Source organism: Octopus bimaculoides, chromosome 2 (assembly GCF_046866305.1).
Source record: "Octopus bimaculoides isolate indiv1 chromosome 2, ASM4686630v1, whole genome shotgun sequence".
Taxonomy (NCBI): Eukaryota; Metazoa; Mollusca; class Cephalopoda; order Octopoda; family Octopodidae; genus Octopus; species Octopus bimaculoides.
In genome coordinates, this window is record NC_142929.1 from 159,314,895 (window position 1) to 159,327,816 (window position 12,922).

The 12,922-nt window shown below is 36.3% G+C and overlaps 1 long non-coding RNA gene across 1 annotated transcript; it reads left to right on the forward strand.

Annotated features, from left to right (window-relative positions):
• Positions 1-362: 362 nt before the first annotated feature.
• Positions 363-12,252, forward strand: LOC149137276 (uncharacterized). Its single transcript, XR_016240810.1, has 3 exons — positions 363-999; positions 1,849-1,973; positions 10,475-12,252. It is a non-coding gene; the product is annotated as an uncharacterized LOC149137276 (long non-coding RNA).
• Positions 12,253-12,922: the final 670 nt, after the last annotated feature.

The window sequence follows — 12,922 nt, forward strand, 5'->3', positions numbered from 1 at the left end:
AGGTCGACACCAGTGCTAAACTAGTACTTATTTTATCAACTCCGAAAGGATGAAATGAAATGTAACGTAGACATCGGCGGAATTTGACCTCAGGAAATAAAGACAGATGAAATGTCGTTAAGCATTTTGCCCGGTGTGCCAACGATTTAACTCGCTCACTGCTCTTACTATTACTATTAATAATCCTTTCTACTATAGGCACAAGGCCTGAAATTTGGGGGTGGGGGTGGTGGAGTAGTCGATTACATCGACCCCAGTACTCGACTAGTACTTATTCTATCGACCCCAAAAGGATGAAAGTCGACCTCGGTGGAATTCGTACTCAGAACACGGAGAGTGACGGAATGACGCTAGATATTTTGTCCAGCGTTCTAACGAATCTGCCAGCTCTCTACGTTCTCTACATTGTTATTATTGCTTAATAACAATGAAAATGTTGAGGAGGGGGAGAAGCAGGAGAAGGAGTAGGGGAAGAGGAGGAGTATAACGATAATTTGATGGGCCTAAACAACATTTAGGACAGTACAAAGACAAAAGGCGGTGGGTATTTACTCAAACACAGGTAACCAATAAAAACAATTACAAATAACCAGAAAATTATACCAACAAAAACCCAATGAAAGGAAACACCATTCAGAAGCGACCAAGGAGTCCCACGTCCCCTATTTCAACCACTGTTATTAACTTTTTACAGAATTTCGTATCGTTATCCGAGTGCCACGGTAGGTAACAGCGGTAGGCGATAAAGTCTGCCTCCATCTTCAGTCCACCCTCCGCCTCAAACAGATGACCGAAATGCCACTAAAAAGCTACTCTCATCCGTAGGAATCAAATAGCACGTGAATGATCCACCAATGTACGATTTGTGGTTTTGTGGGTGCGTTGCACTTATACCATCTGTGCTCATAGAACAGCTTTCGTTTCTTCATACAACATGACATGCGTCTTAGCTCTGAACCCGTGCAGGGACAAACCTCACCGCCGGCACGTCACCTAACGGTGAGCAGAATTGTCATACTTATACATTTGAAGCGTTTTCATTTATTAAACGATATGTTAACGTTGTGTGTTCAAATCCCGTCAAGGACAACTTTGCCTTTCCACTTTTCTGGGTCGATAAAATATGGAGTCAATAGTAACGACTATCACCTCTCCCATTTCAAAAAATTTGCTGGTACCAAAATTTGAAAAAGAATCGGGCAGTTGACCGAATCGTTAGCGCGTCGGACAAAATGCTTACAGCATTTGTTCTACTTTTTTACGTTCTAAGTTCAAATACTGTCGAGGTCTACTTTGCCGCTCACCATTTCGAGTCGATAAAAATAAAGTACCAGTTGAGTACAGAGTTCGAAGTAATTCCCTTGCTCACCTCCACTCAAAATTGCTAAACTTGTGCCAAAATTGGAAAACACCCTCCTCGTCGTCGTCGCCCTCCTCCTCCTCCTTCTCATGATAATAATAATAATTTTTTTTTTCCCCACAAGGGGCTAAACAAAGAAGGGACAAACAAAGGGTTTAAGTCGATTACGTCGACCCCATTGCTTATCTGGTACTTATTTAATCGACCCCGAAATACTGCTAAGCATTTCGCCCGGCGTGTTAACGATTCTGCCAGCTCATAATAATAATAATTATTATTATTATTATTATTATTATCATTATTATTTTTATTGGCCTATGAGATAGCGGTTTAGCAAGTTCGTTTCATGATCGTAACGTCGTGCTTGCAATTTCTGAACCGGGCAGCGCAGTGGGTCCTTGAATAAGGTATTGCATTTCACTTGGCCCCAGCCTCCTCCGCTGAAAATCTGAGCCCACCGACTGATAGTACAAACCTCTCTTCTTCAGGCTGTCGTATGCTTCGCTGTGACACTCAGTCTTCCACTGGGTCAAGTGCAGAAGGGAACGGTCATTTACTCTCGATAATATAAGGAACTGAAATAACTAAGAAAAGCATGATACAAGCTTCCAAGGTAAGACTAACAACTAAGGTTTCTTCTTCTCCTCCTCCTCCTCCTTCACATTATTATAATTGTTATTATTGTAGTTGTTGTTGTTCTCGTTGTTGTTGTTGTTGTTCTTCTTCTTCTTCTTCTTCTTCTCATTATTATTATTATTATTATCATCATTATTATTATTTTTATTATTATTATTTAGGGGAGGCGGGGTAGTATCACGTATGACCTTTCGAGAATCTCACCAAATGGTGAGTCGATTTAGTCCGATTTTCACTATTAATATCAGTAGACTGAGGCCCATAGGGTGAACGTGAGTAGGGGGATTGGGTATTTGAAGACGTCTGAAGTACTAGGTAGAATATTTCAAAGGTTTAACTTTGAATTTGGAGGCAAGGGGAAATTATAGAAAAAGAACAGGGAAAAAGAAGGGATAAGAAAGAAACAAACAGGGCAGGGTGAGTATGTATGTATGTATATATATATATATATATACACTCACACACACATACATACATACATACATACATATATATATATATATGTGAGTAAAAATAAATACAAAAAAAGGGTTTTGTATGATTGTGTATAGAGGAATATATTATCTTATTTAAAAGAGTTCCAACTCTGTCTGTTTTTTATGTTTTTTTATTTATACTCTTGTAAAATTTATGTGGGATATAGAATATGGAATATATAATATATAATATAAAAAAAGATGGATGGTACAATGAAATGAAATATTGAATGTCTTATTGAATATATGGAATATGTCTTATTGAATATATGAAATATTGAGTGTTCAATATAAAGGATTAAATATATAAATATATAAAAGCGAATAGGTATTTTCTATACCTTGTGGTATTTCATCATGGCCGGTATGACAGACTGTAACATACACATATATACATATACATATATATGTGTGTGTGTGTGTGTGTGTGTGTGTGTGTGTGTGTGTGTGTGTGTGTGTGTGTGTGTAGGTATGTATACACACACACACACACACACACAGAAACATACATGAATATACATACGCATATATTATCCATCTATCTATCTATCTATCTATTTATATATCTATCTATATATATATACTATATATATATATATACATTCTCACACATGTGTGTGTATACACATACACTTAAGCAAGCGCGCACACAAGTGGGGGAAAGGGAGTGGGAGGGTGTATGATAAATTGAAGACAGAGGGAGAGGGAGATGCAGATGTGGTGAGAGAGAGAGAGAGAGAGAGGGAGTGATAAATGTTCTTGAAGAGAGAGAATCAAGTGAGAAATAAAGGAAAAGAGAAGCAGAAAGAAGGGGAGAGAAAGGAGAACGTGAAGGTGGGTTTGTCACTGAATGAACCATAAATGTTTAAACGCGATCTTTGGGTGTTGAGCAAATAATTTCAATCTTTCTCGTTCTGTTACTCCCTCCTTCTTACTCTTTTGCTCTCTTTCTCTCTCTCTCTCTCTCTCTCTCTCTCTCTCCTTTTCTCTTTGTAAATAATTTAATGGCTTTACTCGAAGTATTTTTTATCGCTCAGAAGATGGCAAATGGTTTTTATATCTGACTTGGGAGTAAACAAAGAGAAACAAAGACAAAAGAAGCAAAAATACTTCGGAATAATTGGTTAACAGTTGATAGGAAGACGTACAGTTCAAATAACATTTCGTTTTAACCATATAAATGTTAAGATGTTATTTCCACCCCTCACTCCACCTCAAAAAGTAATTAAAATAAAAATAAATAATAATTATGATATGAGAGGGAGAGCGATAGAAAATCTAAAAAAGGTATAATTCAGTTCAACATTTATTTTGCTATTTTATTTGAAGGGTTGTTTTATTTTTATTTATTTATTTTTTTATTTTTTGTTAGGAGGATTGTTGTAGATGGACCTAAAATGAAAACATAAAAAGCTAAATTGACGTGCACATTTATATTTGGTTGCAGCTGAAACGTGAGTTAATAGGCGGATTTGTTTGGTGGGAAAGCGAATGTCGAAAGAAAATTAGTACCTTTATGGCATATGCAAAATGTTGTGTAATCAAACATTAATGGACAATTATTTTATAAATGAAAATATACATTAAATTTGAAATCCAATATAAGCCAAAATCCGAAACACTTCCTCAGTCTCTACTGAGGCATCCGCCTGAGGTGACGCTTTTATGGGGGCTGCGCTTTTCGGTTTACTGTGTTTGAGGACACCTTGTGGGGAAAAGTCAAGATCTGTACCGGATAGCACACACTCTGGCAACACCAGGGTACTTTCTGTGCCAAAGACACCTGTGTGCGCGCGCACACACAAACACACACACACACTATGACGCACAAATTAGATACCACTTGGTAAAAAGAATTGATGTGGAATCAAACAGAGAAAAGAATATTGATGGTTAAACGCCCAAAATTATCCACATATTTTATTAGCAGCCTCAATTGCAGTCGGGTTAACTGTGAAGAAACATTTCTTGGAAAAAAATATACCTGTCACCTATGTTTCGAACTCTCGAATTCAACAACTACAACGTAAAATAAACTCACCAGTTTTTACTTCCAAATATGATACAATGATACAAAACAGGTGTGCAATAATTGCAATGTAATGATTTGAAACAGGTAGGAAATAACAAGAAATCAGAAATTATTCATTTTGACCCAGTTACCAATGTTGCCCCACTTCCATATAGTAATTTCAAGTGTTAGACAGAATGACGAAAAATAGAAGAAAAAATAAAAAATAAAAATGGCTTGATTTAATGAAAAGCATTTGAATATATATGTAATAGTTTTAAAACCGAATAAGAATGATTTTAGCTGTTGAGAAATGAAATTTTATAATTAAAACTAAATTCAAAATTTAAATTTTAGAACATTTCACTCTTTACTTGTTTCATAAAATAAGTCCAGTTTTCAATGACTCACTGAAATAAGTTTAGAAGTAGAAATGTGTGTGTGTGTGTGTGTGTGTGTGTGTGTGTGTGCGCCTTTAACTGTAATCGGTCAAGCCAAACAGGCAAAAGTAGTAAATTCCAGCGTTTCAACCATACCAACCCATCTTATTTTAAAGGACTAAGGCGGTGAGCTGACAGATCGTTAGCAGGCTGATTAAAATGTTTAGAGGCATTTCGTCCGTCTTTATGTTTTGAGTTCAAATTCCGTCGATATCTACTTCTCTTTTCAACCTTTCAGGTTCCACAAAATAATTATGAGGTGAACACTGCGGTAGAGGTAATCGACTTACTCCCACTCCCGAAATTGCTGGCCTTGTGCCAGAATTTGAAACCAGTTATTATATGTAGGACAACACTAACCTAAGTATGCTTCTTTAGGACTGCAAAGTGTGTTTTATAGTACATTTGACTGCTACATTTAGCAGATCAACCTACCATCTATAGAGGCATTTTTTTTTAGCTCAATTACAACTTGCGTTAATGTTAGGAATGTTGTAGTTGTTTAGTTCAGGTCAAGGCTGTGCGAATTAACGAAGTAGTCAGGACATCAAACAAAATGCTGGACTGTATTTATTGCAAATCCTTTCTTTCTGTGTTCGATTCCCGACGAGGAAAACTATATTTGTCCTCCTGTCGAGATTAATAAATAAAATGCAAATTTAAGGCAGTAGAGAACAAAAATCTTTGGAGCATCGGACAGGACATTTTACAATATTTATTTTGGATCTTTGTGTTCAAAATGGAAATCCAATCGCGGCCTAAATGCGAGTTATATTGAAACCGTCACCTTTATTGAAGAAATCTTCACCATGTCTTCCTGACCTACCTCTCGTGGAGACCTGTAAAATATAATGTGTACTACCCTATCTCGTTAACAAATGATAAATAGATTTACGTTCGTAGGCGTTCCACTAATGATAATGCGATTATACTTCTCTCTCTCTCTCTCTCTCTCTCTCTCTGTATATATATATATATATATATATATATATAACATACAAAGATAAGAGGAATGACCAGCAAAAGTGGACTCCTATATGCTAGAAATAGATGCCGAATCATCTAACCACGAAGAAAATATATGTTCTCAGTAAAAATTTAGCGACACAACAGACTGTAAAAGGGTAAGACAAATGAAAAAATACTAAATGAAAAAACGATTAACCTACGTACCATGGTTTCACCTGTTAACATTTACCTAAGTAAATATCTGCAGGATCGTCAGCGTAGTCTGTCGATTTGCGATGTCCACTTTTGCTGGTCATTTCTCTTATTTTTGTATGTAATATAATTTTAATCTTCGGATTTTTTTATATGCTAGACCACTGGTTCAAATTGATTAATATCAATTTCTACCCTCATAAATAAATTTATATATATATATATATATACAGTGTTCTTTGATGACAGACTTTATCCGATAAATGGGTTTTAACATACCCATTTAAAGTTTTAGTGATTTTAGTGAAGCACCTTTCTTTTGTAAACATCGGGTTAAGTTGCTGGGTTGTGAAATTTTCTCAACTGCCGCAAGAATTCGAAACAAAATATCATAAGGTATTTATTGCAAATCCTTGCTTTCTGTGTTCAATTCTCACATTCGGTTTCGATAAATAAAATGCCACTTTAGAGCAATAGACTACCAGAATGCATGCTGTTATACCTCTGCCTGTTAAATTATATAAAATATATTTAGCATTTCAAATAATTTCGTCGTAATACCTCTCATCTTATCTCTTTCTCTCCTTCTCCCCCTCACACTCTCTTTCTTTCAATCCCTTGTATTACCGTACGTCAGTGTTTATATATAGACCAGCGGTGCTCAACTAATTTTTACTTACGGACCCCTTTGAGTACTATATTATTTCGGTCGACCCCCACAACCATTCAATGTTTAAAAGTTGTTTCTATAGATACGTCTTTCAAAATTCCCATTTTGATTTTTCCCACGTTTATGTGTATAGGTTTGCAATATCAGTCTCCGCGAGAACGCTTCTGTGATAGGAAGTATGCTGAATTATACATTATTTACATTATTACAATTGACGGATATTTGTCCTCATCTTGTCTGTTGTTAAAATCCGTCAATTGTAAATAATGTAAATAATGTACACAATTCCTCATCTCTTAAATATAGAACTGTATGTTGGATTATGTTAAACGTTGGAGAAAGAAGCCACGTTGTTTCTTGCAATAAACATGTCTAAGGCAGACATTTCTCATGGATCTTTAAAATAAGACTATGGATCCTCGATTTACCATTTGGCTTGCCTAAACCCCCAAAATATTTTATGCCCCCCCACCTAGTGTCATATGGACTCCGATTAAGAACCACTGATATAGATACATCTCTAATTTCCTGTTTATACAAGTGTATCTCAGTGTGCCTGTTTATATACAAATATCTATGTGTCTGTATTTGTGTGTGCGTGTGTGCGTGTGTGTGAAGCGTACCTGAGTGTGTGTATCTTAGTGCGCGCACATGTTATAAACGAACAGGTATAGATGTGTAAGTGTATGCGTGTTGCGGATGGGTGAACAGAGGACACGGGGGTATATTACTAACACTGATGTTTGTGTCATTTTTTAATTTATTTATTTCACACCCAACTCAACTGCAACGCCCCACCACATACACACAAACACACACTCAATATGATTGCTCAATCAACTCTCAATGCCTCCCCCACCGACGTCAATCTCTTTTACATACTACACCTCTGACTTCTCAATATGTGTTCAATCGCATAATAAATCATACATGTCAAAATAACGATTTCACCACCAGATCCATTGTTTCATACACCTGCTTAATAATAATAATAACAACAACAACAACAACAACAATAATAGTAGTAGTAATAATAATAATAATAATAGTAATAATAATAATAATAATAATAATAATAATAATAATAATAATGATAATAATAATAGTAATGATAATAATAAAATCGTACTTTTGCTTGTTATTTGTATTTTTTGATTGTGTTTATAGTTAGTTACATTTGTTGCTGTTATTGATGTTGTTGTTGGTTTTGTTGTAGGACATGCTGCTGTAGTCATAGCTGTTATTACCTATTTTCTCATTTTGTTTATGTAATTAGCTCGTTTGTATTATCCTACTTTGCTTCAAATACATCAGACATATGATTGTGTTATCAAGTTGTCTGTGTGTGTGTGTGCACGTGTGCAAATATAGGAGCGTGCGTCAGTGTGAGTGCGTGTGTGTTTGTGTGTGTGTGTGTGTGTGTGTGTGTGCATACGTGTGCTAGTGTGCGTGCTGAAGTGCTGTTTGTATTTGGAGTATTGATGCCGTGTAGGACGTGCAAGAGTAAAGCCAATAATAGGAAGGATAAAAATGGAGAGGATGGAGAGCTACTTTCAAGTTTTCATGTTTGGTTGTGTTTGCATATAATTCGCACTAATGGCAACGGCTGCGCCTTCATAAACGCATGGACACATAGGTCCATGATTATATAGTTACAAGAAAGTTATTTCGCAAGCAGATGGTTTCGGGATCGAAATCATTGCGCTACATCATGATCTAGTTCGCGATATCATGTGAACGCAAGCCGTGAATATATATAATGTGTTCTCCACTATTTCGTATAAGTCTAAGTCCACTATCTATCTATCTATCTATCTATCTATCTATCTATCTATCTATCTATCTATCTGTCTGTCTGTCTGTCTGTCTGTCTGTCTGTCTGTCTCTCTATCTCTCTCTCTCTCTCTCTCTCTCTCTCTCTCTATATATATATATATATATATATATATATATATATATATATAAACAGAGGCTGTGGTGGGTAAATTGTCGCTGTTTTATATATTTAATTTCGCAACAGCTTTCTTGGCTTTCGCGCCGGAAGCGCCAAGACGAACATTTCAGATTGTTTGGATGTCAATCTATGGACAGTGCAATCTGAGGACATATCGATTTTGATAAAAATCAAACATCCAATCAACATCAATGTGTTTGCAGTGATCGGTAGTGATGACGACGTTATGCCTCCATTCATCTTCGCACATGGCCTCAGACACAACACGGAGGTTTACATGAAGTGCCTGGAGGAGGTAGAGCTACCCTGGGTCAAGAGGGTGGCTGCTAGAAGACCCTACATCTGGCAACAGGACTCTGCACCATGTCACAAAAGCAGGAGAACCCAATTATGGCAGTCAGACGATTTCTGCGACCATATCAACCCTAACATCTGACCACCTACCTCCTCAGACTGCAACCCCTTACATTATTATGTGTGGAGCGCAAGGCGGTGAGCTACCAGAATCGTTAGCACATATTTTATCTGCTGCTGCGTTCTGAGTTCAAATTCCGCCGAGGTCGACTTTGCCATTCATCCTTTAGGAGTCGATGAAATAAGTACCACCTACACACTGGGTCGATATAATCGACTAGCCCCCTTCTCCCCCAAATTTTCAAGGTCTTGTGCCTAGAGTAGAAATAATTATTTTCACCCATCTTCATGTTCTGAGTTCAAATTACGCCGGGGTTGACTTTATCTTTCATCCTTTTGGGGTCGATAAATAAAGTACCAGTGAAACACTGAGATCGACGTAATCGACTACTTCCCTCCTCAAAATTTCAAGACCTCTTGCCTTCAGCAGAAAACAACTGTTAGCACGCTGGACGAAATGCTTTGGGTTATTTTGACCGTCGATACTTTCTTAGTTCAAATTTCGCTGAGGTCGACTTTGCCTTTCATCCTTTCGGGGTCGATAAATCAAGGACCTGTTGAATACTGGGGTCGATGTAATCAACTAGCCGTCTCCCTCAAATTTCAAGCCTTGCACCTATAATAGAAAGGAAAATTGGGGCGCATTGAGCGAGAGACCAAAAAACTCCTTGTAACACCAAATACGAACTGAAGGTAAGGACTAAAGCAACATTCACTAACTTAAACAAGGAGACTGTCCAGAAGAGTTGCAGAAGATTCCGAAGTCGTCTAGAGGCCGTGATTGAAGCCAATGGTGATTTTTATTGAATAAATTTATTCTTTATTTATTGAAGATATCTTAATGTAATATTGGTAAATATATCTGTTAAAATGAGATGTCGGTGTTATTTTTAATTTTGCGTAATTTAGACGACAGTTTATTCACTGCATCCTGCATGTATATATATATATATATATATATATATATGTGTGTGTGTGTGTGTGTGTGTGTGTGTGTGTGTGTGTGTGTGTGTGTGTGTGTGTGTGTGTGTGTTGTGTGTGTAATCTTATGCACACACACACACACACATACACACACACATATATATACAAACATATATATATATATATATATATATATATATATATATGCCATTTAGCACTATTTACCAACAGAGGTTGGTAATAAAGAATAGATTATAATATTATTTTCCTCTGAAGATGTTGCGTCTTAACGGGATTAACGAATCACTATATAACGATTACCGCACAATACCCTAGTGTACGCTAGTGAAACACATGTAAAGAGTATATAATTGATGATGTTTTAATAAAAATTTTACCCAATGCTGTTTTATTTTACTTTCCTTTAGATACGCACGCAAACACACACGCTATGTTTGTGCAGGTGTGTCAGATGTCATCCAAAATAAATTCTTGATTTATTGAAATTGTTTTCGCCTCCAGAGGATATGCCATAATTACCAAATTGGAATTAAAAGAAGAGTTAATCCCAAGATTTAAGAATTCGCCAAATGCAACATGCCTTTAAGCTGAAGAACAAGCGTATTGTTTGGAAATAAGAGAAGGGTTGTGAGTGCGTGTTTCTTGCTCCATAATGGTTGCAATACAAGTCTCCTGTCTTCTCTTCTGTAAATAGTGGACTTAGTCTTATACAAAATGGTGTAGAGCACATTTATGCCTTAAGTAATTGCATACGTTAAAATTTAGCTAAGAGTTTCAGTTGCATGTATTTAAACTATACACATAAACATACACATACATACGGTACAACATCATGTTCTTTTGCCTAACCCATCTACATCATATGTTCCAGTGCTTAACCGTTCGGCACAGCTATATCTTCAAAGCACATTTTACCAGATCTCACTGTTATCAAGTCTCCTTGATGTGGAATTATTCCATACTATCTTTAGACATTTCATCAAACCTTTCACCAGCTTTGTAATTAATATATTCTTTTGTCGTTCTCTCCTCTTCACAGAATTAACATTTTTATCTCTCCTTTGCATATTTTAGTTTTTAAACTTTGTTCCATATTTATAAGTTCCACACTCATACACCTGCATACACATCTATATCACTCTATCCACTTTTCTATTGCTTTTTCATTTGCTTCCCTTCCAAATATTTTTACTAGTTCCTCACACTCCATCAAACCTCGCTGACGTTTCCCAGAGTATTTTGCGATTTCGAAATAAATTTTGTTCAACCTTTTTTCCTCTCGCATATTTCATACCGACAACGTCATTTTTCGCTGTATTTCTTCAAAACCTATTTCCGTCTAGAAACATTTCTTTCCCTTTTGCTTATTTTACTTACAACCATTTTTCCGTGAGAAGACATTTCACACGCATACACTTGAACATACAACTCTTCCACCTTCTACGTCACATTTGCCTTTCTATTTACCTCACAGTTGCAACCGCTCCTACTTCTTCCCTTCTATGTTTTCGTCATATACAATAAACGATTACACACAGAATGTGTGTGTGCGTGTATATATTCATATTTTTTACGTATGAAGTTTGTGTATACTTTAATGTTTCATGACAGGTGTTTGTGTGTGTATGTGTGTGGATACGACTGAGTAGGTGATATAAGTAATAACACGCATGCAATCATAACGTTTTTGTGGAATTAAAAGCCAAGTAACAATTGATATAAATATTTGGTGCTGGGGCGGAAAGGAATGATTGACGGTGTGTCAAGTAGACAACTATATGGTACTCAGAGGTGTACCTTAGTTCAGTTTAAGGAAGAAGACTGCCATGGATATTAACAATAGCTGCAAGTAATAAAGCGACAATGACAACAGCAACGGGAACAACGAATTTAGTCTCCCATATCTCCAATGTATGAAAATGATTAGACCATTAAATTAACTAAGTAAATTATATATACATACAAAGGCACTTACACACACTCACGCGCATACAGACAAACACACACACACACACGCACACACACACACACATACACACACAAGCACAAACACACACACACACACAAATACATACACATATATCTTTATCCATACATATATATATATATATACACAGCTACACAATAGACACATAGAGACGTACACACTCATATATATTTATATATGTATATAATACACACAGAGATAAACACACACACGCACACATATATTTGCAAGCATGTATATGTATATATATTTTCACACATACACACGTCCTCATATACGTTCTTGTGTGCCGATATATATATATATATATATATATATATATATATATGTGTGTGTCTGTATGTGTGTGTGTGTGTGTGTGTATATATATATATATATATCTTTATACACGCACACACAAATATACATCTCATATATACACACATATAGAAATATATATAGTCGTACAAACATGCACAGACATACATACACGCACACATACATATATGACAATCATACATACATACATGCATGCATACATGCATATATATACACATATGTGAGGTAACAAGAGAAAATTGCTTACTCTAATATATAGATGTGTAACTGACTGTTACGGTTTCGCTCTTGACTGCGGCTATTTGTTATTTTATATGTGCCGGGTGAACCGTGTCGCTTCCTGTGTGACACATACGCCTGAGCATACGACAGTTTGTAATAAACGTTATGTCTTGTTTTTTGTTCGCACTTCGAACGGATATCCGTTATTGTATGTGGTTAATCCACAGCTACTTTAATGTGAAACCCCCAACAACATCACCACGGCCACCACAAACACTAACACAACCGCCATCAACAAAAACAACACCATACCGACACCAATATCACC